General features: G+C 43.8%; 1 non-coding gene across 1 annotated transcript; it reads right to left on the bottom strand.

The window, feature by feature from the left end:
• Window positions 1-17,664: 17,664 nt before the first annotated feature.
• LOC116592130 lies at window positions 17,665-17,771 on the bottom strand. Its single transcript, XR_004286322.1, has one exon. It is a non-coding gene; the product is annotated as a U6 spliceosomal RNA (small nuclear RNA).
• Between the last annotated feature and the right edge of the window lie 9,105 nt (window positions 17,772-26,876).

Raw genomic sequence — 26,876 nt, 5'->3', positions numbered from 1 at the left:
TCAAATGCTTTTTCAGCATCTATTGAGAGTATCATAGTGTTCTTGTTCTTTCTTTTATTAATGTATTGTATCACACTGATTAATTTGCAGATTTTGAACCAACCTTGCAGCTCAGGAATAAATCCCACTTGGTTGTGATGAATAATCCTCTTAATGCACTGTTGGATCTTATTGGCTAGTATTTTAGTGAGAATTTTTACATCCATGTTCATCAAGGATGATATTGGTCTGTAATTCTCCTTTTTGATGGAGTCTTTGTCTAGTTTTGGGATCAAGGTAATGCTGGCCTCATAAAATGAGTTTGGAAATTTTCTTTTCATTTCTATTTTTTGGAACAGTTTCAGGAGAATAGGTATTAATTCTTCTTTAAATGTTTGGTAGAATTCCTCTGGGGAGCCATCTGGCTGTGGGCTCTTGTTTATTGGGAGATTTTTGATGACTGCTTCAATTTCCTTCCTGGTTATGGGGCTGTTCAGGTTTTCTATTTCTTCCTGGTTCAGTTTTGGTAGTTTACATCTAGGAACGCATCAATTTCTTCCAGATTGTCTAATTTGCTGGTGTAATGTTGCTTATAATTGTTCTTATAATTGTATTTCTTTGGTGTTGGTTGTGATCTCTCCTCTTTCATTCATGATTTTATTAGTTTGGGTCCTTTCTCTTTTCTTTTTGATAAGTCTGGCCAGGGGTTTACCAATCTTATTAATTCTTTCAAAGAATCAGCTCCTAGTTTCATTTATTTGTTCTACTGTTCTTTTGGTTTCTATTTCATTGATTTCTGCTCTGATCTTTATGGTTTCTCTTCTCCTGCTGGGTTGAGGCTTTCTTTGCTGTTCTTCCTCCAGCTCCTTTAGGTGTAGGGCTAGATTGTGTACTTGAGACCTTTCTTGTTTCTTGAGAAAGGCTTGTATGGCTGTATACTTTCCTCTCAGGACAGCCTTTGCTGTGTCCCAAAGATTTTGAATAGTTGTGTTTTCATTTTCATTTGTTTCCATGAATTTTTAAAAAGTTCTTCTTTAATTTCTTGCTTGACCCATTTATTCTTCAGTAGGATGCTCTTTAGCTTCACGTATTTGTGTTCTTCCCAACTTTCCTTTTATGATTGACTTCTAGTTTCAAAGTATTATGGTCTGAAAATATGCAGGGAATGATCCCAATCTTTTGGTACCGGATGAGATCTGATTTGTGACCCAGGATGTGATCTATTCTGGTGAATGTTCCATGTGCATTACAGAAGAATGTGTATTTTGTTGTTTTGGGATGGAGTGTTCTAAATATATCTCTGATGTCCATCTTGTCCAGTGTGTCATTTAAAGCCTTTATTTCCTTGTTGATCTTTTGCTTAGATGATCTGTCCATTTCAGTGAGGGGAGTGTTAAAGTCCCCTACTATTACTGTATTATTGTTGATATGTTTCTTTGGTTTTGTTATTAATTGGTTTATATAATTGACTGCTCCCATGTTAGGGACATAGATATTTATAATTGTTAGATCTTCTTGTTGGATAGACCCTTTAAGTATGATATAGTGTCCTCATCTCTTATTATGGTTTTTGACTTAAAATCTAATTTATCTGATAGAAGGATTGCCACATCAGTTTTCTTTTGATGTTCATCAGCATGATAAATTGTTTTCCACCCTTTCACTTTAAATCTGGAGGTGTCTTTGGGTCTAAAATGAGTTTCTTGTAGACAGCATATTGATGGGTCTTATTTTTTTTTATCCATTCTGATACCCCGTGTCTTTTGATTGGGACATTTAGCCCATTTACATTCAAGGTACCTATGGAAAGATATGAATTTAGTGCCACTGTATTGCCTGTAAGGTGACTGTTACTGAATACTGTCTCAGTTCTTTTCTGGTCTTTTACTTTTAGGCTCTCTCTTTGCTTAGAGGAGCCCTTTCAATATTTCCAATAGGGCAGGTTTGGTGTTCATAAATTCTTTTAGTTTTTGTTTGTCCTGGAAGATTTTTATCTCTCCTTCTATTTTCAATGACAGTCAAGCTGGATATAGTATTCTTGGCTGCATATTTTTCTTGCCTAGAGCTCTGAATATATCATGCCAGTCCTTTCTGGCCTGCCAGGTGTCTGTGGGTAGGTCTGCTACCAATCTAATATTTCTACTGTTGTGTGTTACAGACCTCTTGTCCTGAACTGCTTTCAGGATTTTCTCTTTGTCACAGAGACTTGTAAGTTTTATTAGTAAATGATGGGGTGTTGACTTATTTTTATTAATTTTGAGGGGGATTCTCTGTGCCTCCTGGATTTTGATGCTTGTTCTCTTCACCAAATTAGGGAAATTCTCTGCTATAATTTGCTCCAATATACCTTCTTCCCCACTCTCTCTCTCTTCTTCTTCTGGGATCCCAATTATTCTAATACTGTTTTGTCTTATGGTATCACTTAACTCTCGAATTCCCTCCTCATTGTCCAGTAGTTGTTTGTCTCTCTTTTCCTCAGCTTCTTTATTCTCCATCATTTGGTCTTCTGTATCACTAATTCTCTCTTCTGCCTCATTCATCCTAACAATAAGCACCTCCATTTTTTATTGTATCTAATTAATAGCTTTTTAAAAATTTCATATTTGTTAGATTTTAGTTCTTTTATTTCCCCAGAAAGGGATTTTATTTCTCCAGAAAGAGATTCTCTAATATCTTCCATGCTTTTTTCAAGCCCAGCTAGCACCTTGATATTCGTCATTTTGAACTCTAGTTCTGACATATTACTAATGTCCATATTGATTGGGTCCCTAGCCATTGGTACTGCCTTTTGTGGTTTTTTTTTTTTTTTTTTTTGTGGTGCGTTTTTCCACCTTTTCATTTTATCTAGATAAGAATAGATGAATGAGAGAACAAAATAGTAAAAGGGTAGTAATTACCCCTGAAAAATATACACTAACCAAACCAGAAGAGACCCACAAAAGGGGGAAGCAGAGAGGGGGAGGAAAGAAAAAAATATGTATTAGACTGGTGAATAGAGCAGAGCCACACACTTGATTTTGGGTGTATTTTGGTCTGCTAGAAGAAACTACCACCCAAAATTTTAAAGAAAAAAAATTATACATATATAAAAATAAGGGTAAACATGATCAAGGGATGGAATATGACTGTAAAGATGAAAATTAAAAAAAAGATTCTAAAAAAGGACTTGATAAGATAAGAAGTTCATTGGAAAAAGAAATAAAAAGAGGATAGAATGTGATTAGACTGGAGACTAGAACAAAGCCATGTGCTAGATTTAGGGTATATTTTATCTATTAGAAGAAACTGTATCCCAAAATTTTAGAGAAAAAAACCTATATGTATACAAAAAATAAGGTTAAATACAATGAAGGGATAAAATATGACTATAAAAATGAAAATTTAAAAAGATTTTTTAAAAAAGGTATTGGTAAGACAAAATAGTTAAAAAATGCTAAAATAGGAAAGAGAAAAATTTAAAAAGTAGAATAAGAAAAAAAAAATTAACTTTGAAAGACTAAAGGTTCATGGGGAAAAAAGCCATGAATTCTATGTCTTGCTTTCCCCGAGCTCTGGAGTTTTGCAGTCCTCCTTGGTTGGTGAACTTGATCTTGGCTGGCTGTTCTTGCTGATCTTCTGGGTGAGGGGCCTGTTGCCTCAATTCTCAATTATCTTTGCCTGAGGTGGAATTACACTGCCCTTGCCAAGGGCCAGGATAAGTAATCTGCTCAGGTTTGCTCTTGGGAACTTTTGTTCCCTGAATGCTTTCTGTACAGCTTTGGAGGTAGAGAATGAAGATGGTGGCCTCCCAATTTCTGGCCCCCTAGGAGCCAAGAGCTCGGGCCCATTCTTCATTGTGCCCTCAGAGAAAAACAGTCACTTTCATCTCCCTGGTCTCCAGCTGTGTTCCAAGCTCACCCAGCTTGTGACCAAGTGTTTCTATCTCTGCTGTACAGCCCCATTTGGTGTCTCTAAACATAGCAAATTCCTGCTGCGTACTCCTGCGCCACTTGTCCTGGAGGAGGAATGTGAGTCTCACCAGGTCTGCCACTTGTGGGGTCCCTGCTTGAAGGGCAGTGGCCTGACTGTGCTTTGGATTACAGTTTAAGGTAACCCCAAGCTGAGAGCTCACTGCTTGTCTCAGTCTATATAGTTGGCTTCCCTGCTCCAGTACCTGGGGTCTCTGCCACACTCAGATACCCCTGGTCATTCTGTGACCCTGTGGTTCCTGAGACCACACTGTCTCTGTGAGGGCTCCACCCCTGCTTAGCCTCTGGAGCGATGTCCTTCAGTGGAGCAGACTTGTGCAAGTTCTGATTTTGTGCTCTGCTGCTCTCTCACTTGCTGGGAGCTGGCCCCTCCTGCCATGGTCTATCTTCCTGTTGCTTCAGATTCGCTTCTCCTCATGTTGTACCTTCCAGAAAGTGGTTGATTTTCTGTTCCTAGAACTGTTGGTCTTCTCTTCTCTCTCCTGTTGAGTTCGTAGCTGTTAAGAATGGTTTGATAACTAGCTGAACTCCGGGATACTCTCCTACTCCTCTCCTACTCTCCTACTCCTTCAACTCTCCTACTCCTCCACCATCTTCGTCCTCCCCCAGGATTATTTTTTAATTCTTTCCTGGTAGGTCACTACTGGTGTAGAGAAATGCAACAGATTTCTGTATATTGATTTTTAAATCCTACAACTTTACTCAATTCATTTATCAGTTCTAACAATTTTTTAATGGTATTTTAGGTTTTTCTATATGTAATATATTATGTAATCTGTTTCTTTCCCATATGGATGCTTCTTTTTTCCCATCTATTTGGTGTGGCTAGGATTTCCAATACTATGTTGAATAAAAGTGGTAAGAGTGGACATCCCTGTCATTTTCCTGATTTTAGAGGAAAAACTTTCAGCTTTTCACCATTGACCATGATGTTAGCTCTGGGCTTGTCATATATGGACCTTATTATGTTGTGGTATGTTCCCTCACTACCAACTTTGTTGAGAATTTTTATCATGAATGGATGTTAAATTATGTTAAATGCTTTTTTTCCTGCATCTATTGAGAGGATCTTATGATTTTTATCTTTCATTTTGTTAATGTGGTGTATCATATTGATTGATTAAAGATGTTGAACCATCCTTATATTCCCGGAAAAAATTCCCACTTGACCATGGTGTATGATCTTTCTAATATGTTGTTGAATTCGGTTTGTGAATATTTTTGTTGCTGAGAACTTTTGCATCTATGTTCACCAGGGATATTTTCTTGTGATCTTTTATTGTGGTATCCTTATCTAGTTTTGGTATCAGGTAATGCTGGTCTCTTAAAATGAGTTTGGAAGTGTTTCCTCCTCTTTATTTAGAAGACTTTGAGAAGGACAGGTATTAAATGTGTGTGTGTGTGTATTTTCGAGTGTATATATTTATATATATGTGTGTGTATATATATGTATATATGTGTGATATATACATACATATATAAATGTTTTTAATTTTAATTTTTTTTAATTTTTAATTTTTTTTTTTTAAGTAGGCCCTAAGGTAGGGCTTGGACTCTGAGATCAAGACCTTGAGATAAAGATAAAGAGTTGGATGTTTAAACCACTGAACACCCAGGTGTCCCAACTATTAAATTTTTCAATGTTTGGTGGAATTCACCAGTGATGCTCTCTGGGTCTGGACTTTTGTTTATTGAGAAGTTTTTGATTACTGACTCAATATCCTTACTTGGTGATCATCTATTTAGATTTTCTGTTTCTTCATGATTCAATCTTAGAAGATTGTATGTTTCTAGGAATTTATCTGCTTCTTTTATGTTGTGTAATTTGTTGGCATGTAATTGTTCATAGTAGTCTCTTATGATCCTCTGCATTTTTGTGCTATCAGCTGTGACTTCTCTTTCATTTCTGATTAGAATCTAGTTAAAAGTTTGTCAATTTTATTTATCTTTTCAAAGAATAAGCTCTTAGATTCAGGGATCATTTCCTACTTTTTTGCTCTTTATTCCATTTATTGTTAATCTTTATTTTTTCCTTCCTTCTACTAAGTTTGGGCTTCTTTTGTTCTTCTTTTTTTAGTTCCTATAGGTGTAAAGTTAGATTGTTGTTTGAGATTTTTCTTATTCCTTGAGGTGGGCCTGTGTCTCTGTGAAATTCCCCCTTAGAACTGTTTTTGCTGTATCTCATAGATTTTAAACTGTTGTGTTTCCATTTCTCTTTGTATCATGGTTTCTTTTTTCCTCTTTTTTAAATTTCCCTTTTGATTTCTTAATTGACCCATTGGTTATTCAGTAGCATACTGTTTATTCATTTCCCCAGTTTTTCTTCTTGTAATTGATCTCTAGTTATATACTATTGTGGTTGGAGAAGATCCTTTACATGATTTTGGTACTCTGAACTTTACTGAGACTGTTTTGTGACCCAACATGTGATCTATTCAGGGGGATGTTCCATTTGCACTTGGAGAAGACTGTGTTTTCTGCTATTTTAGGATGGGATATTCTATGTATTACTATTAAGTCCATTTAGTCTAAAGTGTCATTTAGTTTCGCCTTAGCTTGAAGGAGGGCTCAGAAATGGCGTCTCCCTATGTTCCTGGAGAGTGTCTCTGTAACTTCAGATGTGGGACAAACCCGAAGCCTGTTCCTTGGGTTGAAGCTCTAGGATAAAAAGATGGGTTTTTCTCACAGCAGACTGGGGTGTGTTTTTGTCTGCTCTCTGTGTAGTCTTCTGGGTGTGGTAGGCTTCCAGGAGCTGTCTTTCTGATTGTTACAGTCTCATGCCATCCAGAAAAGCAAACCCCTCTGGCCACCAGGGCCAAGGGATCAAGGGGTGTCCCCTATGAGGACTTCTTTCATCTGCCAGCCTTAGTGAGGCTGTGGGAGAGTGCTGGGGGCCGTACACTCTGTGACCTTAGTGGGGCCATGGGAGAACACTAGGGCAAGGCACACCTGTAGCTTTAGTGAGGCTACGTTTGCCTGTGTGTGTCTGTGCTTGCAAGGTAAAGGGAGAGTGCAAAAATGCACATGTCAGCATCTTGGTAACCCAAGAAAGTCTCAACTAGAGTCTTCCCTTCCAGTAGATGCTTTAAGGTAAGCGAAAAGTATCTTCCCTATATAATCTAACCACTTTCAAACTACTGCCTTTGAGTTGGATCCCAGGATTAGCAAGTTTATGTGTGAGCCCCTGGAAAGTATTATCTCAGATGCCCATAGCCTCTGAGGTTCCCTGGATATAAGTGCCACTGGTCTCCAAAACCAGACATATTTGAGATCTCATCTGTCTGGTGCAGGTCCCAAGAGTGGGATGTCCAATGTGGGTCATGAACCTCTCATTCCTCTGGGAGAGGCTCTGGACCCATGAGATCCTTCCAGTGTAGACTGCCATACTGAGGGGGGTGTGTGTGGGAATTCTCCTGTGGGAATTTTGGTGAAGCCACCTCTCTGACTCTCCTACTCATCTTGACGTGGTCCTTTATCCCCTTGTTGTAGAGGGAGTTGTTCAGTTAGTTCTCGTTCTTTTTCAATGGAAATTATTTCCTATTGCAGCTGTGGATTTCCACCGGAGGAGAGTTCACGGTTTTCCAATGCCTCATCTTGGACTGCCTCCATTATTTTAAAAAAAGTCACCATCAGCTATATAAAGAAATCTTTGAAGGCCTCTGAAAAAGAAAATGACTTTTCATGTCTATGTTTCCCAGGTCTCCAGATCCTTACATTTCTCATCACCAGTTACAGTATGTGAGGTTTTCCCCACACCAAGCAGTTGTCTGACACCAGATTCAACTCAGTTCTGACACCATCTACCTCTCATTTAGACCCCACCGGTGAAAGGCTCAGTCCTATAAGATTGCCTCACCCCCCACTTCAGATACCAATTGCTAAGTCCAGGTTTTCTCCTGTGTTTCTGACCCACCAGCTGTTGACTGGAGATTATGATGACTCCCTCCCTCGCACTATGAATTTGCTAGCTCGGCTCACAGAACTCAGAGAAATATTTCACTTGATAGGTTACCAGTTTATCATAAAAGGATATAACTCAGGAACGGCAAGATGGAAGAGATGCACAGGCTAGGAGTGGTGGAAGGATCTTGGCGCTTCCCCACCCTCTCCGAGCCTCCTACCCTCCCCACACCTCCACGTGATTACCAACTCAGAAGCGCGACAAACCCATCTTTTTGGGTTTTTATGGAGGGTTGGGTTTTGTTACTTAGATGTGATGGAAAAAATCATTGGCCATTCATGATGGATTTAACGTCCAACTCCTCTCTTCCTCCCTGAGAGTCAAGAGTCGGGGGGCACTGCAACCTGCAGTCACATGGTTTGTTCCCCTGACAGCCAGCCCCCATTCTTAGGTGCTTTCCCAAATTCTGAAAGTCATCATTAACATAAACATAGGCGTGGTTGCAGGGGGTTTGTTACGAATATTAAGACACCTTTATGGCTCTTATCACTTAGGAAATTGCAAGGGTTTTAGTAGCCCTGGCCAGAAATAGGGGCAAAGACCAAATATATATACTTATTATAGATTACAATATCACCTCTGACTCCCAACACCAGCTCCTACCAACCTGCTACCGAGCCCCCTGATGTGTACTCTGTGGAGTTGGAGGCCCTCTGCTCTTGGCTGTCAGGGTCTGGAGGGCAAGAATTGATCTCATTCTCTTCTGGATTTCCACAGCCCAGCCCAGTGCCTTGCACATAATAGGTGCTGTGGGCATGATTTTGAATAAGGAGTAGATGTTTGATTGAACACACCTAAGGGAACATGGAAATGTGAATGTCCCCAAATGAGGTAAAGCTGATCGCAAGACCTGAAACCAGTGCCTGGCCTTGAGGTCCCAGCAGCATCCAGCTTTTGTCCTGACAAGTGTCCCATTCAACACACAGGAGTTCTATATCCCAGGGTGAGATACGACCTCATTTCTGTGGTTCTCAGACACAGGAACAAATGGAGCTGTGAGATGCAACTTTTAGTACTCTCTAGAATGGAAACAGACTTAATTAAAAAATATTTCATTCTGTTTGGGTTTTTTAATTATAATTTATGCACCTTCATTTTTCCCTTCCTCCCTCCTAAAAATCGAAGTGTTTCCTATCTTCTAGGAAAGGCAAAAGCAGAATATATTTTTAAAGACTTGAGATCATAGGGTCATCTTTAATGAAAAACAATATGCTTTCTGTCTTTTTACAGACTCATTTGCTTATTAAATACTTTGAACAAATCACAGTATGGAGAAAGAATTTATAAACAATTAAAATCAGGAGGTTCAGAACTCCAAATCTTCATCTTTCATAACTGAATTGGAATATTTGTATTTCTTCACACATAGCTGACATGTGAACCTCATCCAGAAAGTAGGGATATTATAAAATGCAAATAAATCCACATTTTCCTTTTTCCATAACACAGCAGATACAGGACTACTGGGAATAAAGGTCATGGATATTTGAATGATTAAAAAAAAAAACCCAAACAAAACCTTTAACGATTGGGTAATTTTTTATTTTGGAAAATGGCTCATTCTAATTTGTAAGATGATTTCCCCAAACCTATATTTTGTGGATATTTTGCTAATGTGCCAACCCACAGCTGGAAAGATGGGCATGTACTTTCCACACCCCCGAAATGTGAGCTCATGCACAAAGTGGTGGGTGAGAGTCCTGTACCCAGGAACACCAGGGAGTCGGGCTCTCTGTGTTCCCTGCCTGGTGAGGCTGATGCAGACAGGACACTTAGAGAAGTGTTATCTGAGAGTCTACTGTCCATTTGCATGTCCACCCACTTACCTTCTGGACTCATCATTGTTGAACCAAGTTTAATTTACTTATCCCCGCCCAACACACACACTCACAGGACCTTGTATTATGTGCAGGTGGTGGGAGTGCAGAAATTAACCAGATTCAGAACTTGCCCTTGAAGAATACTCCAAACTAGTTGGAGAGAAAAACAGGCAGAGCTGGAGAGAAGGTCTGGGTACAGGAAATCTGATAAGGCTGCGGAATGGGTCACTTTTGAATTCTGTCGTGGTTGCAAGATCTGTCTGTGAACAATAACGTTAACTGATGTGAACAGTGTGGTCTAAGGTCACGGTCAGCTGTGTCAGGGGCAGACTTTGCTAACTGACTGTGGCACCCGATCCACTCGAACCAGGGGCAACCGCTGCTAATCCACTGGAGCTAGTAAAGGAGGGTAAATCTGGGTGCTGGTTGGAGTCTGGTGGTTGGGAAGGGCCCTGCGTTAGGAGGCAGGAGACTCGTTTGCTGCTAACTCTCTGGATAACACAATCAAGACGGCTAAATTGGGGGATTGTAGATGATCTTTAAAATTGTTTCTAGCTGGGACATTTCAGCTGTAAGTTGATTATTGAGGACATAATGAAGTTAGTACACCTTGGTTGAGGACCTACTGTGTGTTGAGCATTGTGTTAGTTCTGGGGACGTGGGACGTATAGAACATGAGCAGTAGGAGGAAGATGGGTAGTTTGCAGGGGGTCCTGGTATCACTGGAATGCGAAGAAGAAGAGATGGTGGTTTGGTGAAGGGTTCTGGGAAAGGAGGAAGACTGGCAAGGTGTCCTGGAGGAGGAGGCATGAAGTCCAAGCCCTGATGGATGAAAAGGAACTCAGTGAGCAAAGAGGGTTTGATTTGCCATTCAAGTGAAGAGACTCCTGGTCTCCGTCAGTGTCCAGTGCTTCCTCTGCGAAGTGGGAACCCAACAATCCTCTTTCACCGAGACTGGACAAGACCATGCCTGGGAATATGCCTTGGAGCGTGCCCTGGAATGCCCATCATTGTTAGCTCAGGCATTAGTTCATCAAGAAATATTTGTTGAGCATCTATTAAGCACCAGGAATATTTAAACCCTGGGGATAAAGAGGCATTTGGGTAGGTGACATCTCTCCCTCTGAGAAGTTTGCATTCTGGTCGGCATTTCCAATTTTGTTGGATATCCTAGTGTATGAGTGTGTCAGCATAAGACACCTCAAAATGTCTTTGGAAGCTGGTGAGTTGGTATATGGTGAGTTTCACAGACAAGTGAGACATAGTGTTTTAGTCTCTGGGGTTTAGAACCCATATTATTTCAAGGAAATAGTTTGTGCTAGGGAGGTAGTTCTGTTCCCCTGGAGATCTTCCAGAACTGGTTTTCTGCCATGTGCATAAAAAGGCAAGAACCATGAGATCATGTGAAGGGAGGGTTTTCCGTAGCTCCTGGCCAGCAGCGCGTGCTCTGCAGACACTGGCTGATGTCTGAGATTGGCTGCAGGCTGCAGGGTTTTCTTACCACCATGGCCCAGCTTGAGCCCCCAAGAGCTCATCGGCCCTCCACTTATAAATGTGGACTGAGAGTTACCAGGGTGAATGTCTGCCGCAGGGGCATACAGTGTGCGTGCAGCAGAACTGTCCTAGCTCCATGGTGCCCAGCATTTGAGGTCTGTCACAACTCCATCAGCAGGAAGCATCCCTTTCACCTGTGCATCACCTGGTTCCCTGCTCAGGCCTCATGGGGGCTGTTGAAGGTAGGCAAGGTGGGGGGGCTATGCCTGGAGCTTGTGACCTGAGCCAAGTCCTGGGCCCAAGCCCTTATTAACCATGTGTCCCTGTCACATTGCCTCTGTGAGCCTTAGTTTCCATATCTGTACCTCGGGGATCTAAAGGAGTTGACTCCGGCAGGGTGGCAGGGATGGGCAGTGAGTTGGGAGGGAGAAGACATTCAGAGGAAGCGTGTGGCCAAGGCTGGCTGTGAGACCAGCCTCAACACCCGGCCAGGGCCTCTCAGCCCCTTCGGAGTCAGGCACCAGCTTCCATGAAAGGAGGTCTCTGGGCTGCTTTGTCATCCACCCCGAAGCTGCCACTGCCAGGCTGGGCGCACATGGTGTCCTAAAACGCTCTCTGTCTCTCTTGAGCTGATACATACTTGTCGTGGGCGATGTTCCCACTATCAGACATTTGGTAGAATCATAAAAATCCATTCCCACCCTGCTTAATACATTTGCATGTTTCTTCTTTGACAGGCCCGGGTGCGTTGGATTTGGGGTCCCACTGTCTTGAGGCCCACGCTTCTGGTGCACTTGGGAAGGGAAGGTGTGTGGGAATTGCCCAGGCTACTGAAACAAGAAAAGGGAAGACAGGGTCAAGGGCAAAAGTGAAAGTGGAGCCTGCCCCTGTGATGTGTCCATTTGCCTATTTTTGCAGCCTCCTGAGTCAGTAAGAGGTTTGCACACACTCAGAGCTTCAGCCCTGTTTCTAACCACATGCCCACAGTTCATCTCTCTGAGCCTCAGTGTTTATGAAACAGGTATAATAAAAATGCCCACCCATACAGTTAAGTGATTAAATGGAGTGATGCACAGAGATAGCTGTGCCCCATGCCTGGCTCATGGCAAGAACTCAGTGCCGTTGTAATATGAAGGCATTAATATTATAAGTCAGCAAACATTCTGATTCTGTGGTCGGAGCTATATCCATGTATCTCACTTAAAAAAAAAATCACAATTACCCTGACTGGGGAGGTTGTTATTACATCTTTATTTTGTACATAAAGAAATCAAGACTTAGGGAAGGCATGGCAGAACAAAGTGAAACCCCAGGAGTTGCTTGAGCTGCCAGTGTGATGTCCCTGCTGCACCCACCTGAGCCCACGTTCATGGCCTGCAGGATGGCTAAGGGTGGGCAGCACACTGGAGCAGGCTCTGGCTGGAGAGGTGGCCTTTGAGATGTTGTCTGAGTAATCCAAAGTGCTGTGTCAACCAAGGCTGATACGAATGTTTCTGGAAGGCCCTCCCTCTGGCAATATGAACCTGTTGGTTTCCAAGGACTGGAAGCCTCAAGCATGTGCAGCCCTCAAACCTCAAAAAGGGTTTGGCTGCTGTGGATTTTCTGGCAACAGATGCTGTTGATTTCTTTTTCAAGCCAAGTGGCTAGCTGAGCACACCAGTTACAACCTGCTATTAGATGCTCCTCACTGTGGTCTATGTGGAAGGCTTGGGGTAGAACCCCTAAGAATGGGGGATCCCAGCTTCTCTCTCTTCTTTCCTTTGAGTTAGCATGTGGCTGGGGCAGGGAATACATGGTGAGCGTTTCTTCATGGCAGGACTGCGCAAGGCCCCCAGAGCTCATCTGAGACTTGTGGATCCTACCATGTTTGGTATTGGCTTGGAGGCTGGTCTCTTCCTCTGAGAGAGGTGCCCAGGACTCCTTAAATGCCTCCAAACCAACTATGGGACCAGCTTCTGGAGAACTTCCTACATATATGGATGCAAATTCAGAAGAAGGGTGGAACCTAAAGCATTTGTGGTGATTCTGATGTCTGCCACCATGGATAACCTTCTCAACCTCTGTCCACTCCTCACCAGAATGAATGCTTCACAGGGCAAGGTTCTGGTCCCTCTTGTTCTCCAGTATATCCTCAGTAACTAGAACAGGGTGATCTGGAACAGCATATAGCAGGTGTTCAAGATATTGAATGGATGGGCATATCAGTGGCTGCTGGGTGGAGTTAGCCTTAACTTAGTCATATTTTGAGAGAGCCATTATGAGTTTCTGCCGCAGCAAATGGAATAAAGTCTTGTGCTCACCATCTGCTTAATCGGGGAGCTGGACTCGATTATCCACCAAGTGATCATCTCCCCTTTCTATGTCTAGGGTTTGACACAGGCCTGGAATAGAAGGTGAATGTTAATGGTTCTGGAGAGGAATAGCTGGTGTGGAACTTAAACCACCAAGTGAAGGATTCTTTTGTGCCCAGTCCTGATCCCCCTTCCACTACCCTCTGTCTGTTTTGGGAGAACCCTCTGTGTGCAGAAGAAATGCAATTATACCACAGATGCTCAGCACATGTAAAAGTGTCCATTCTGCTGAGAATCTCAATTAGGGCCAGAGTGCTAACTTCCAAACAACCACAGGATTGTGTGTTTCTGTTGACTTTCCAGGGTAGGAACAGAGCTGGAGTTTTGGGATCTGTGGGCAGGTATAGACATTTGTATCAGTCAAGATAGGTTAGTTATGCTGTATAACAAATAGCCCTAATATCTCAGTGATTTAATACAACCAAGGTTTGTTGCTTACACTACACAGTTTAGTGGGTGAGATGATGACATTCACATGAATAAAAGGGGAAATTACCATTGTGATGGGTACTTCAAAATGGAGTATGAAACACTGATTGCAAAAATAGTCCTGGCTCCCCACCTTCCCTGTGTAATGTGACTTTTCAGTTCCTCCCATTAAGAGGTGGAAGATATTTCTCCACCCCATGCCTATGGGATGGTCTGTAACATGCTTTGGCCAATGGAATGAAGTGAGAGTGAGGCTGTACCAATTCCAAGTGTAGGTATCAAGAGGTCTTACATGCTTCTTGCCACCAAAATGAGCACATGCCTAGGTGAGCTTGTTGTGGCTGAGAGGTCATGTGGAACATGGCAGTGTCATACCAGCTGAACCAGCCTCCAACTCTGACTCACCAGATGACCCCAGATATAAGTGTGAACCCATCCAAGACCAGCTAAGCCTGGCTCAGATTGGTAGAGCTGTCTGGCTGATTTATAGGCTTACAGAAATAATATACAGTGATTGTGTTAAACTTTGGGTGGTTTTGTTTCACAGCATTATCATGGTAATACATGACCGATACAGAGATCTCCATGAGAATGTGTAATCAGTGAATTTGACTAGTCCCAAAAGATGGGGATGGCTTCTCTGAGGAAACAGAGACTGAGCTGAGGCCTGGTGGCAGAGCAGAGTAGGCATTAACTAGGTTTAGAGGTGGAGAAGAGTATTCCACAGGGAGAGGACAGTGCTTGCACAAAGGCCCAGTGGTGGGAGGAACTTGGCCTATCAGGAACTGACAGGGGCCAGTGTGGTGGGCAGCAGCAACAGGAATGCTAGCTCCCCTTCCCACACCTCTATAAATAAGCCTTTTCATTTCTAGGGAACTCAACATCCCACTTATCATGAGCAATACTAATGATGCCATGCTCTTCACCATGGCTGGGGCTGATGTTTACATAGGACAAGCCTTGAAGGCTCTGCTTTCATGGGTCCCAGGGGAACCAAGTGGGTGACCCAAGGTAGCAGAGCTGAAAGTATTCTTAGAGATTGTCTGGACCAACCTGTTCTATAATGACTGGGAAGCAGAGGCCTACAGAGGGTGTGTGATTGGCTTATGGTGTTCTGGTGATGGCTATGTGTGTGCAGGACAATACACCATTTTTTTTTTTTTTTTCAAATGTGACCTGCATGATCTGGGTAACCCTACTAGGCCTTGTGCTCAGGAGTTTGGAATTTTTCTGTAAGGACAGATTATCTGCTAGATGATTTCATTTTTTTTCTTGGAAAAAAAAAAAAAAGAGCCTTAGGTAGCATGTATGGTAGGGTTAGTGATGACCATTTTAAAGATGAAGAGATGGAGACTTAGAGAAGTTCACATTTTCCCAGGTAGGGGTTGGTTGAGTTGAAAATTAAATTACACTGAGAACCATGTCTTCTTTGTTTTCATATCCTTAGGCCCACAGCCGACACTGAAGAGGTGGAGTGTGGTGTGATTTAAGCTGTATTTTCACACTATAAATGTCTAGAGAGCAGAGGATGGGTGGGAAGAGGGTGAGGCAGAAGGACTGGTTGGAAGAGAAAAAGTATCTGGTAAAGATGGTGGTCCTGGGGATCATAGAGACAGGGTGTTTGCAAAATAGATGTCTTCAAGTTCCCACAAAACATCATGCAGTATCTAGAGTGCATTTAATTGAGTTGGAAGATTATGGTCTCATTTTTCCAAGTCTCTGGCCTGTGTGGAACTTCAAATTCCTCATCTGGAAACAGAGTTTGAAATACCATTCTCCTAATGATTGCTAAGGTTTGAATGAGATATGAGTGCTTAAAAAAAGACACTTTTCAAACTCAAAAATATGAAGAGTAATGTAACTAATGCCCAGGTACCCACTACCTAGAATTAACAAATATTAATGTTTGCTAAACTGGCTTTAGCTCTTTTGTTTGTTTTGGAAACAAAATCTTTGGACAGTTATATTGATTCTCTATTGTACCCTTCTCCAAATCTATTCTTCTCACTTCCTGCCTGAGGCAACACTCTGGAATTAGATGCATTCTTTCTGTACCTTTACTACACATGAGCATAGCCATAAAAGGTAAATGGTATTGTTCCGTGTTTCAAACCTGTATATATGTGGCATCACATGGTGTCATTCTGCAGCTTGAATATTCTAATCGATAAATTTAATGCATTTACTTTTATTGTGATTCTTCATGGACTTAGTTTTTTGTTTTTTACATATATACATTTTCTTGATTACTCTCTTTTGTCCTTTCATTTGCCTTCTATGGCAGTAGGTGGCAAATTATGGCTTTCAGATCAAATCTGGCCTGCCACCTGTTTTTGTAAATAAAAACTTTATTGGCATATAGCTAGGCTTATTGACTTACATATGGTCAGTGGCTGTTTTTGCATTACAGTGAAAGCTGAGTAGTTTTGGCAGGAACCATACAAATTGGAAAATATTTACTATCTGGCCCTTTATAGAATAAGTACCTAGATCTGTCTGTAGGGTTGATTTAATTTTTTGTAACTACAGATTTGGGAGAAGTACATTCTACAATTATATTTTTAGCCATTGTCCTCAAATTTTAAGGTGTATATTTAGCAAAACCTGTAGGTCTTTATATCCTCTGTCCTAACTACTTAATGACCTTAGAATGCTTTAAATTCTGAATTCTTCCTCTCTTTAAAGAATCTTAGTGTTATGTAATATTTTTGTTCTACCATATTTTTACTCTTCTTTAGTCATTCTAACTTCTTTTCAGTTGATATTTATTTGGATTTCCAACTATTTACCAATTTGTAGACTCACACTGCTTCATGCACTCCCCTCTTTCTTTCTGACTTTGCTTTCTCATCATAGCACTTTTCTTAGTTAAGAGTCTGTGGGTGATGTGTTTGTCCTTTTCCTTGTATATCTGAATATGTCCTTTCAGCTCTCACTTGAATGGTGGGCTTATCATTTCCTATAAGTCTTTATAAGATTGTATCATTGTCTTCTGGACTTGTAAAAGAATGGCAAGATGTTATCATTCAACTATCATTCAATCCTTCCTTTCTTTTCTCTCTAGTCATTTCCCCCTTTATTGTTGATGTTTGATAGGTCTACTACACTTAATTTCTATTGTTTGAGTCAATATGAGGACTCGTGGTTTTTTTAATTCTGCAAAATTCTCAACTGTCAGCTCTCTAAACATTGTCTCTTTCCCACAGTTTAAAAAAGATTTTACTTATTTTTAGAGAGAGAAAGAGTGCAAGCAGGGGAAAGAGCAGATGGGATGGAAGAGGGAGGGGAGTCTCAAGCAGACTCTGCACCCAGTGCAGAGCCTGGTGTGGGGCTTCATCTCAACACCACAAGACAATGACCTGAGCTGAAACCAAGAGTTGGGATGTTTAACCAACTGAGCCATCCAGGAGCCCCTCCCTCATTCTTTATTTTTTTCCTTTCCACCACTTGTGTATGAAATTGCTGATAGTCAACCATTTTAGACCTACAAAGAGAGTTCAACTTAATATATTGGAGCTACTCTTTATTCTTTTTTTCTTTAAATTTACATTTTACTTTATGTTTTATTGTGTTTTGTTAGTCACCATAAAATACATCATTAGTTTTTGATGCAGTATTCCAAGATTCATGATTTATGTATGACACCCAGTGCTCCATGCACTAAAAATATGAAACACTTTGTGAATTTGCATGTTATCCTTGTGTTGGGACCATGTTAATCTTCTCTGTCTCATTCCAATTTTAGTTTATGTGCTGCTGAAGTGAGCACAGGAGCTCTCTTTCTGTAATGCAGATCTTAAATTACTCTTTCATATTATCCACTTAAGTTACTTATTTTTTCTGCATTCTGTGTGATTTCCAAATGTCTGTTTTAGAGTTCAATATTTTTGCTTCAGTGTATCTATTCTATTTAACCTATTTAACTTTTCTACCTTAATGATTGTATTTTTCTTTTTTTTTTTAAGATTTTATTTATTAATTTGACAGAGAGAAATCACAAGTAGATGGAGAGGCAGCCAGAGAGAGAGAGAGAGAGGGAAGCAGGCTCCCTGCCGAGCAGAGAGCCCGATGTGGGACACGATCCCAGGACCCTGAGATCATGACCTGAGCCGAAGGCAGCGGCTTAACCCACTGAGCCACCCAGGCGCCCCAATGATTGTATTTTTCGCCCCAATGATTGTATTTTTCATTTTTAGAATCTCCATTTAGCTCTTTTCAGATGTGACTTTGCGTTTACATTCAATCTTGTTTTTGTATGTATTTTTTCCCTATTTCTCTTTGAAGATTTTACATATGGGAAGTTTCTTCTAGTTTTTTCCTTTATTTCTGGTTTTTAAGGCGAATTTATCTCATTTGCTATGTCTATTGATTGTTACTAAACCTCAGAGTGATTTTTTTTGCTCCTGTGGATTGTAATTTTTTGTTGTGAGCTCATCTCGAATGGGGGAGGGTTTCATAGGAGCTTTGCTCTCTTGAGTTTTGGAGGAATCCCTTCTGAGTAGCTTCCCATTGGAAGTTACTCAGGATCCTGTGAGTTTTATCAGCTCTGGACAAATTTTAGAACATTTCTGCTTGGAGTTTCATGGGCATGCCATGCTTCATGGTTCCTGGCTTTATGAGGGGACTCAGAGGCACACTGTCCTCCCTTAAGCCTCAAGTCTTGTTCTTCCCTTGACTTCAGCTCCTATAAACAGTTCTAGTATCTTGTGAGATTTTTGTCTTCAGCTTTTACCAATGACTCTGGTTTGGGTTTTATCTTCATTTTGAGCTCCCGGAGATTTTCCTTTCCATACTTTTGAAATTGATTTTGTATTTAAATAGTTTATTGTCACATTATATCCAAAATTTTTATTTGTTTGGACTGGGGGTATGTGGGGTGAATAGTCTTTCATTGTCTGCTCAGCCTGTCATACTGATTGGACATGTGAGGCTCATGAGTTATTATGATTATGGATATTTTTAATATCATGAAAGAAATGTCTTAGTCTCCATAGATAAGGTATGAGGTACCCAATTTCCATTTCTAAGGAAGGAATTTTAAAAATACTTTGCATGTATTGAACTTATTTTCAGTCTCTGCTTTCCCAGCTCCCTCACAGAAATGGTGTGTATCAGTCAAAGACACCCATGTGATCTTCATCTGTCCAAATCCAGTAGGCTGTTCTCTGTCCTCCTGTTGCTCTCTTGGCTCAGGTGACCTTTCCATTCTTCACCAAATTCTTTTCCTGCAGTGCTTCTAGGACACTGCGCTCTCCTGGTTTCTTCCCATCTCACTGGCAACCATTCCGATACTCCTTTATCCAGCTTCTAAAAGGTTAAGCTTCTTTTCTCCAGATTGCATCTAATTTCATTACCAAGCTGTATTCCCAGATTAATAGGCTTCTCTCCCTCTCCATTGCATCTGTGATAGTCCATTATCTTTGGCTAGACTGAGAAAGTGTCTTAACTGGTCTTTGTCTTTTCCTGCATATCTTACTTTGATTCTGTCCCCATCTAGCAGAGTCAGGATGCAAATTAATCCTGCAATTTCACTGCTTAAAATCTACAGACGGCTTCCCATTGAACTTAGAATAAAGCCCAATACAATCTCTTGTTGTGAACTTCAAGGAGTCTCCTAATCTTGCAGTTGTGTTTCCTTGTAGCCTCTCCTTTACTCCGAACTACCTCACATGTTCTAACCTGGCCATCTCATTCTGCCTCAGGGCCTTTGCACATGCTAATCCTTTTGATGTCTCTTTCATACTCCTTAGCCTCAGTTCAAGGGGCAACTCCTCAGAGAGGCCCTCACTGGTTACCCTTGCTGAAGTAGTCCAGCACTGCTCCCCCACCCCCAGTCATTCTCTACTGCACTACCTCCTGCTCTTTAAGCCTTTGTCATCAAATATGATCTCATTTATGTCTTTATTCATTTATGGTCTCACCCCAGCAAGAATGTGAGATATACCAGGTCAGTATCTGGGTCTGACTTGTTCACTGTTGATTTTCCAGTATTGAAAATAATGCCAGGCACTTAGTAGGTACTCAACAATTATTTTTTGAAGGAATGGGTGGATCTACTTTGTGTTTTACCTACATCATCTCGTTCAAGGTTTTCAGGAACCCTAAGGTATAAAATAAATATAAAATATAAGGTATAAAATAAATATAAAAAAGTGCCCATTACAGAGATGAGGAAAGATGATCCTCTGAGATTCCTAAGATTCTCAGAGTCCTAAAGCTAGGATGAAACTGAGCTAGGCATCACATTTTCCTGGCTGGATCCAAAGTCCATGCTCATTCCCTTGTATCAAATTGCCTCTTGTGGGCAGATTTGGGATTTAGGTGCAGAGGTCAGAACACAAACAGTTGTTGAGTCAGGATATCCCTTTTGTTTAAGAACAAAACCTTTCATTTAAGCCAATGAAGAACATCCAAGTCCCCAAAGTCCCAGCACCGGATGGCATGCTTCCTTGAAAATGCCCACACAATGGTCGGCATTATGCAGAGGCATTTTTTTAATCAACTCTGTTTTGGAGTCTTTCGAACCATAAAAAGACCAGTGTGAAACCACAAAACTTCTATGTTTCTTGCACTCTTAAAACTAAAGAAGGAAAAAAAAAAAGGAGAGGCGGGATTATTTGAACCATATTTTGCAAACGCTAGCTTCTCTCCCAGTCTGAGGCGGCTGGTGCCAAGTTGCAACTCGCCGCACATTTTTATGGTTGGAGTTATTAACCTTTGCAAGCAGCTGCCTACAGTGGAATTATTGACAGGGTCCAGGTCTCTGGGCAAAAGTAGTGCAGTGCCCACCAAATGCAGAGTTTCCCCCCTGGCTCTAGAGATTTAACAGTTCTTTGGCCACACATGTTTACTGGCACTGCAAAGAATTCCCTTTTTCTTTCATTCACTGAAGACTTGGAAGTTTTGGGAGTTGGCACTATCAATGTGTTGGACCACAAGGTAGGCCCAGGCAAGAAGAGCATGTGTCTTGAGGCCTATGTTACCTGGAAATAGTGTAGAGTCAGGCAAAGGGCCATCCAGTTTGATGGACTTGAATTTGAATCCTGGCTTCTCTGACAGACACTCCATCTGGATGACAATGGGCCAGTGACTTGATCTGGCCCATTCCCAGTTTCCTTGTCTATATAAAGGGGCTCCTTGCCTTATAGGCTGGGTGTCAGGATTCAGTGCGGCATTACATGAAGTGAACATAGCCTGACAGTTAAAAGCATGGACTATGGAGTCCATGAGACCCCTGTTTGAACCCAACTTCAGCGCCTACCAGCTGCCTGATCTTAGATCAGCTTAGGCTCAATGGCTCTTAGAGTCAGTTTCCCCATCTCACTGGGTTATGCAGAGGTTCAAATGAGAGAATGAGTGTGAAGCTCTTGGCACAGAGCCTGACTCATCGTTCTCAATAAGTACATCCCGTTTTTGTTTTTCTCCTAATAACCAGTTCCTGGGATAGTGGATCGCACAGAGCATGCCCGGAACGAGAATCATCGATATTATAAATGTGTTCTCAGGTCCTTTAGCCAACTTAAAAAGCATTTAAGTTAGTAATCATGATGAGGTTTTGTGTGTGTGTTTTACTTAAACTTAGAAAAATTGGGAAAACGAAGAAAATCCTTTGTTCCGTGGAGAACATGTTTCAAAGAAAAGTCATCAGTCAAGAATATTCAGGACCTTTTGTTATGTTTAGAAGAGATGATTATTTTGTAGGCTCTGAGGCACTTAAACTCTGTCCAGAAATTCCTTTGGTAAATAATAATAATAGAAAATATCCTTTGGAAATAATAGAGGGGATTTAGCAAATGCCTTTCTTTCACGGATCTCAAAGGCTTTCACGTAATTTTAGGGCTTTTGCGATTTTCTTAAAAGGGTTCAACTTTCTTTCCTTTATCAGCCAGAGGTATGATTACAGGAACTGTAGCTCTTTGGAGCTGGAACAGGTCCTAAGGGTGAATTTGTCCAGCCTGTCTGTTGTACCTACAGGAGAAACTGAGGCACAGAGAAGACATGATCTGCTGGCAGGATCGGAGTGTAGGACTCCCATACCCAGCTCAGTGTGCCAGCTCAGTGCTTTCCCTGACTGCAGGCTTCCTGATGCCTATGGCTTCCACATTCTGGAAAAGGCATCTGAAGTTGACGTTATATTGACGTCTGGCACGTTGGCTCATCTCACATGTCAGCTTCTGCCTGTGCTTATGCTTGACTGGGAGTGGCAGGTGAGCAGCAAGGACACGGGCTTCCCCCTGGGGCTCCTGTCCTGGAGTGCGAGCGCCCAAGCAGGCTGGAGACCATTCCGGGCTTTGGAGTCAGCTTGGCAGCTCGCATGCTAGCTGTGACCTTGGGTGACTCACCTAAGTGCCCTGGGCCTCTTTGCCTTGCCTTTATGAGGCAGTAGTTAGTAGTTACTTGGGTGGATTTTGGGTTCAGCGTTAAGAGCCTGTGGGCCATGTTGATCCATCGCCAGAGAGTGAACTGTTCTTATCCACCCATGTCAGATTGGTCTCCCCAATTCAGGATGGCCACTTAACACCATTTTTTGACTCACTTCCTCATGGAGTCTTCACTCTGTCATTCAACGGACGTTCTCGGCCCAGCGACGTGGTAGGTTTTCTTCATGGGTCCTGCAAGGTAGTCAAACGAAACGTGGATTCTGCCATGAGGGACTGTTCTCAGAAAAACTAGAGCAGTGGGTCGGTAGCACCAACACAGTGTGAGGCAGGTTTGAGGCAGTAACAAACAGCCCCACACGCCGTGGCTTAAAAACAACACGGCTGGACTTTGGCTCTTGCTACGTGTCTAACGCTGGTTAGCAGGAGGGCTCCGTTGGTCACAGCTGGTCAGAAGTGCAGGCTGATGAAGAACTGCCTCGACACGGGGCTTTGTGATCCCTGAACAGCTCCAGGGGGAGACTGGGGAGTCACCCCGAGATGCTTAGAGCTTCCAGCAGAAATGACCCGCGTTGTTTCTACTCGTATTTCATTGGCCAAAGACAGTCGTCTGGCCACACCTGACTTCAAAGGAGCTGAGGGGCCACATTCTGTCAGGCTCCTGGAAGGACAACGGGCAGAGCTGTGTGTCTCAGTTTGCCCATCCGTTAAAGCAGGAGGCAGGACCGGTGGGCACCAGACAGCCCGAGGCAACACACGGTCCTGTCTCCTGTGTAACTGGAGCAGGATCACTCATGTTCACCTTCAAGGAGTTGGCGGGGAAGTGGGTGTAGCCGGTGCTCAGAACTAATTTAGATTTCTGATTTCCAGAGAGATGCCTTTATTTTGGGCCTCCTTTCCCTTCTGCTCTTAAATTCTGGCAGAAGTATTTTCAAGGTTATGGTTATTACATCAATTATTTTTCTAATTTCTTTTTTGAGTGAAATCCATTTTTGCAGAGTGAAGAAGGAGTGGTGTGAAAGGGGTTTAATAAGGGGAGGGAAGCCATAATTTTGGCAGGAGAATCGTGACACTTTCAAAGTGAGTAATTATGGATGGGGTGAGCTTGAAACCAACTTTCACAGCAAATTCCCCTGCTGTTTCCAATTGGTTTTGTTGGTTAGCTTTAAATCTTGCCCTGGCTTTTTCCACCGCTGCTGGAAATCCTCACCCTACGGCAGTCGGTCCCTCTGGTGGTGGTCGCGTTTCCAGCGCTGGTGATCTCATGGGAATCGTCTTGAAATATGAACTTGGAGATTGGTTTCTGTGCAAATCTCAGGCCACTGTCTGTGGGGGTTCCAGGGACCTCCTTGAAGGCCTTATGACCGAGCTTAATTCCAAATGACAGAAATGTATTTTTGTCAGTTTAGGGGGACCCCTCGCTCTGGGGTCAAGTCCACCTTCTCAGAGGAGCACGTTGGGCCGTCGGTGACCATCACTGGTCCTCCTCTCTCTTCCGTGTTGTCCCGGGCATGTCGCTTGCCTTCCCCTGGCAGTCTTCTCCTCGTTGCTGGGGCACTAGCAGGGAGGCCCGGGAACATCTTCTCAGGTCCCTGAGAGCTCTTTGTGGCCACATCCCTTTCCCTGGGCACATGTCTGGTGGGGCCAAGGCCATGGGCTTGCTATGTCCTATGCTGTCCTAGAAGCAAGGCAGAGCTCCACTCTGCCCTCAGACTGGCCAAACTCCACTTCTGCATCTCACCCCAGACTTGACTCTTTTCTCCATAAAAAATGCCAGCACCCAACTCTCCAACTTCATGTTTGGCTTGAGCAGATTTCTCTTGGGATTGATGGACCTTCATTCTCTGATCATGAGGACCTCGGGCACAGGGAAAGGCCAAGCAGCCCGGTCTGGGTTAGCATCACCCCGCAGGCTTGGGAGCTGGAGTTGAGAACCCTTGGGTGGCCATCCTCCCACACGATGGAGGCCTGGCTCTGATGGGGCCTCCTTCCTCAGCCTGGGAACTGTAGGCTGTCTCCACTGGATACTCCTGATCTTCAAGGTTGAGCTCAGAGGCCACTCCTCTCTGGAACTTTCCCCGACATTTCTGCCTCACGTTGTCTTCCCATGTTGGAGCTTCTCATTATGTCTCAGTCTGATTGTTGAGCCAGTGCAGGGCCATCTTCTTCTAGCCATCAGCCAGGAGCAGAACCATTGGCAAGTACGTGGTCTGCTGTAGGGAGCTGGCCTCACACCACTGTGGGAGTTGTGCACGCTGTCCCTGTGCATCTGTTGGCCTTACTTCCGAAGCTGGAGCTCCCAGTCTGTAGAGCAGAGGTTTGGGAAGGGAAGCAGGATGTGAAGTGGGAAGTGGGGACGTCAAGAATCAGGTGGAATCAGAAACCATGTTGCAGTGTGTGGGGGCAGACGTTGCTGCCCCCAGTGCTGGTGGTGTCCTCCTGGATGTCCTGCCTGAAGGAGCTGGGGCCCTGCAACGAGAAGCAAAACACACGGTGGCCCAGGGCTAGAGAGCTGAAGGAGCACATGGGCGATGATGGGGCAGTTGCAGCCTCGCTTCACCCTGAGGCAAGCCAGGAGATGGGCAGTGGGTGTGAGCTACAGAAGTGGTCACTCAGCGTGCTGAGCTTGAAGTAGAAGAGAGGCTTCCACTTCAGTCCACCCTCCAAGCATCCTGTGAGGATATGTCTGGGGCCGCTCCGAACTGGAGGGCTACAGGGAGTGAAACTTGGGAGACTTAGCCCTGCCTAGCCAATCCCATGCATCACAAAGTCCCCCTGCTCGACCAGTGAACCTGAACACGGGGTAGGGATTGTGCCTAATTCAGCAAGTTTCATTCACTGGGCAAATTTTGGGGGTGGGGAGCGGCAGCTACTATGTGCCAGGGCCAGTGCCAGGGCTTGGCAACAAAGAAATGGTAGGAACCTAGTCTCTGCCCTAAGGACCTGCATAGTGAGGGACAGGCTCAGCACCAGGCAGAGGTTACGTGGAGATTATATGGGGCTGTGGGCCCACACAGGGCACTGAGCCAGCCTGGGGAGCAGTGGGAACGGGGCAGAGGCTTCCTGGAGGAGGGGCTGCCTGAAGGATGGATGAGTTAGCTGGGTGGAGGAGGGGGGTTTCCAGAGATAACATATGCAAAGGCCCTGAGGTATAAGGAAGCATACACATTGCCGAGCAATGAGCCACACAGTCCTGCCAAAGCATGGAGGGGTGAAACCCCAGATGAGTGAGTTGGGGGCAGGGAAGGCCAGGGTGGGCCAGCCTCGGCAGGATCCTAGGTTCGTGGCTAAGGAAATGGGCTGAGGAGCTATAGGGTGCCATCTGGGCTTTAGGAGTTTCCTGACTTGGATGGGAAGGGTGAGACTGCAGGCAGGCCGGCCAGCTCTGCGCCCTGCTGAGGGATGACAGAGACCCCGAAGGACACAGCGGGGTGTAACAGGACCTAATCGTGTCCTCTTCCTTCACAGGGTGGGCAGAAATGAAAACAAATGCAGGGGTGACCCACACCCCAGTCTTGGATTAAGAAGGTCAGTTTAGACAAAGCGTAGACTTTATTTTTCACACTCTGAGCTCCCGAGCCAGGGGGCCTCCGGACACTGGGTTGATGGGGGCTGGAGCAAGAGCTTGGCAGTCCCCAGACACCCTGCGGGCCCCCCCCCCCCCGCCATGGCCCCGGAAAGGAGGACAGAGCCCGGGGAAGGCTGATGAGGCCTTGCGGGGTGGGGCGGGGGAGCAGAATTCCACAGGCCACGTTGGCTGTGTCCCTGCCCCCGACCGCGCGTGGCCGCATTCCACAAGCTTGGGTCCTGGCACGGTAGCTCCAGCCCCCGGTGCGGGCGGGGGCAGCAGAAGCGAAACCCCGCCAACGCCGGCCTTTCACATAATGTGTTGCAGCCGTAATAGAATTCTCCTTAAATTTCAAACAGAAATGTTCATCTGCAGTGTTTTGGAAAGGGTATTATTACGGAGCTTCTAATTCCCGCTGCCGCTAAGTACGCATTAATAACCAGGGGAAGTGTGGAGAAGGTGCCCCAGCCAACGGCGCTTGACATTTAGTGGATGAATTAAAGTTTACAGAGAAACGGGTCTTTGACTAGTAATATTAGTGGGCTTTGTTCTTGGCTTTTCTTTCCCAGTGCCTTTGTTTTGACCACGTTTCTCTCTCTCTCCCTTCTTCTCCTCCCTCTTGGCAGCTGAGCCCATGTGTGATGTCCCATATCCCCCTGGACCCATCTTGGGCCCTGGCCCTGCCCCTGCCCCTGCCCCGGTCCCTGTCCCCATCCTGCTGTCCCCATCCTGCCCCAGCCGGCTCATGCTTGCCTCCCTGGCTGCCTAGGGACTGAGAAGGAGCTCCTGGATCCGCTCCGGGGATCCAGGCGGGACCTGGAGGTGAGTGATCGGCAGTGTGGAGCCCCTCCGTCCGGCCTGCAGCCTGGCTCTTCCGTGGAGAGGCTGCCCTCCTCCCCTCCTGAGCGCACACTGCCTCCCGTCCGAG

This window comes from Mustela erminea, chromosome 5, assembly GCF_009829155.1.
Source record: "Mustela erminea isolate mMusErm1 chromosome 5, mMusErm1.Pri, whole genome shotgun sequence".
In the NCBI taxonomy this organism is placed as follows: Eukaryota; Metazoa; Chordata; class Mammalia; order Carnivora; family Mustelidae; genus Mustela; species Mustela erminea.
This window is presented reverse-complemented; position numbering and strand designations above follow the sequence as displayed.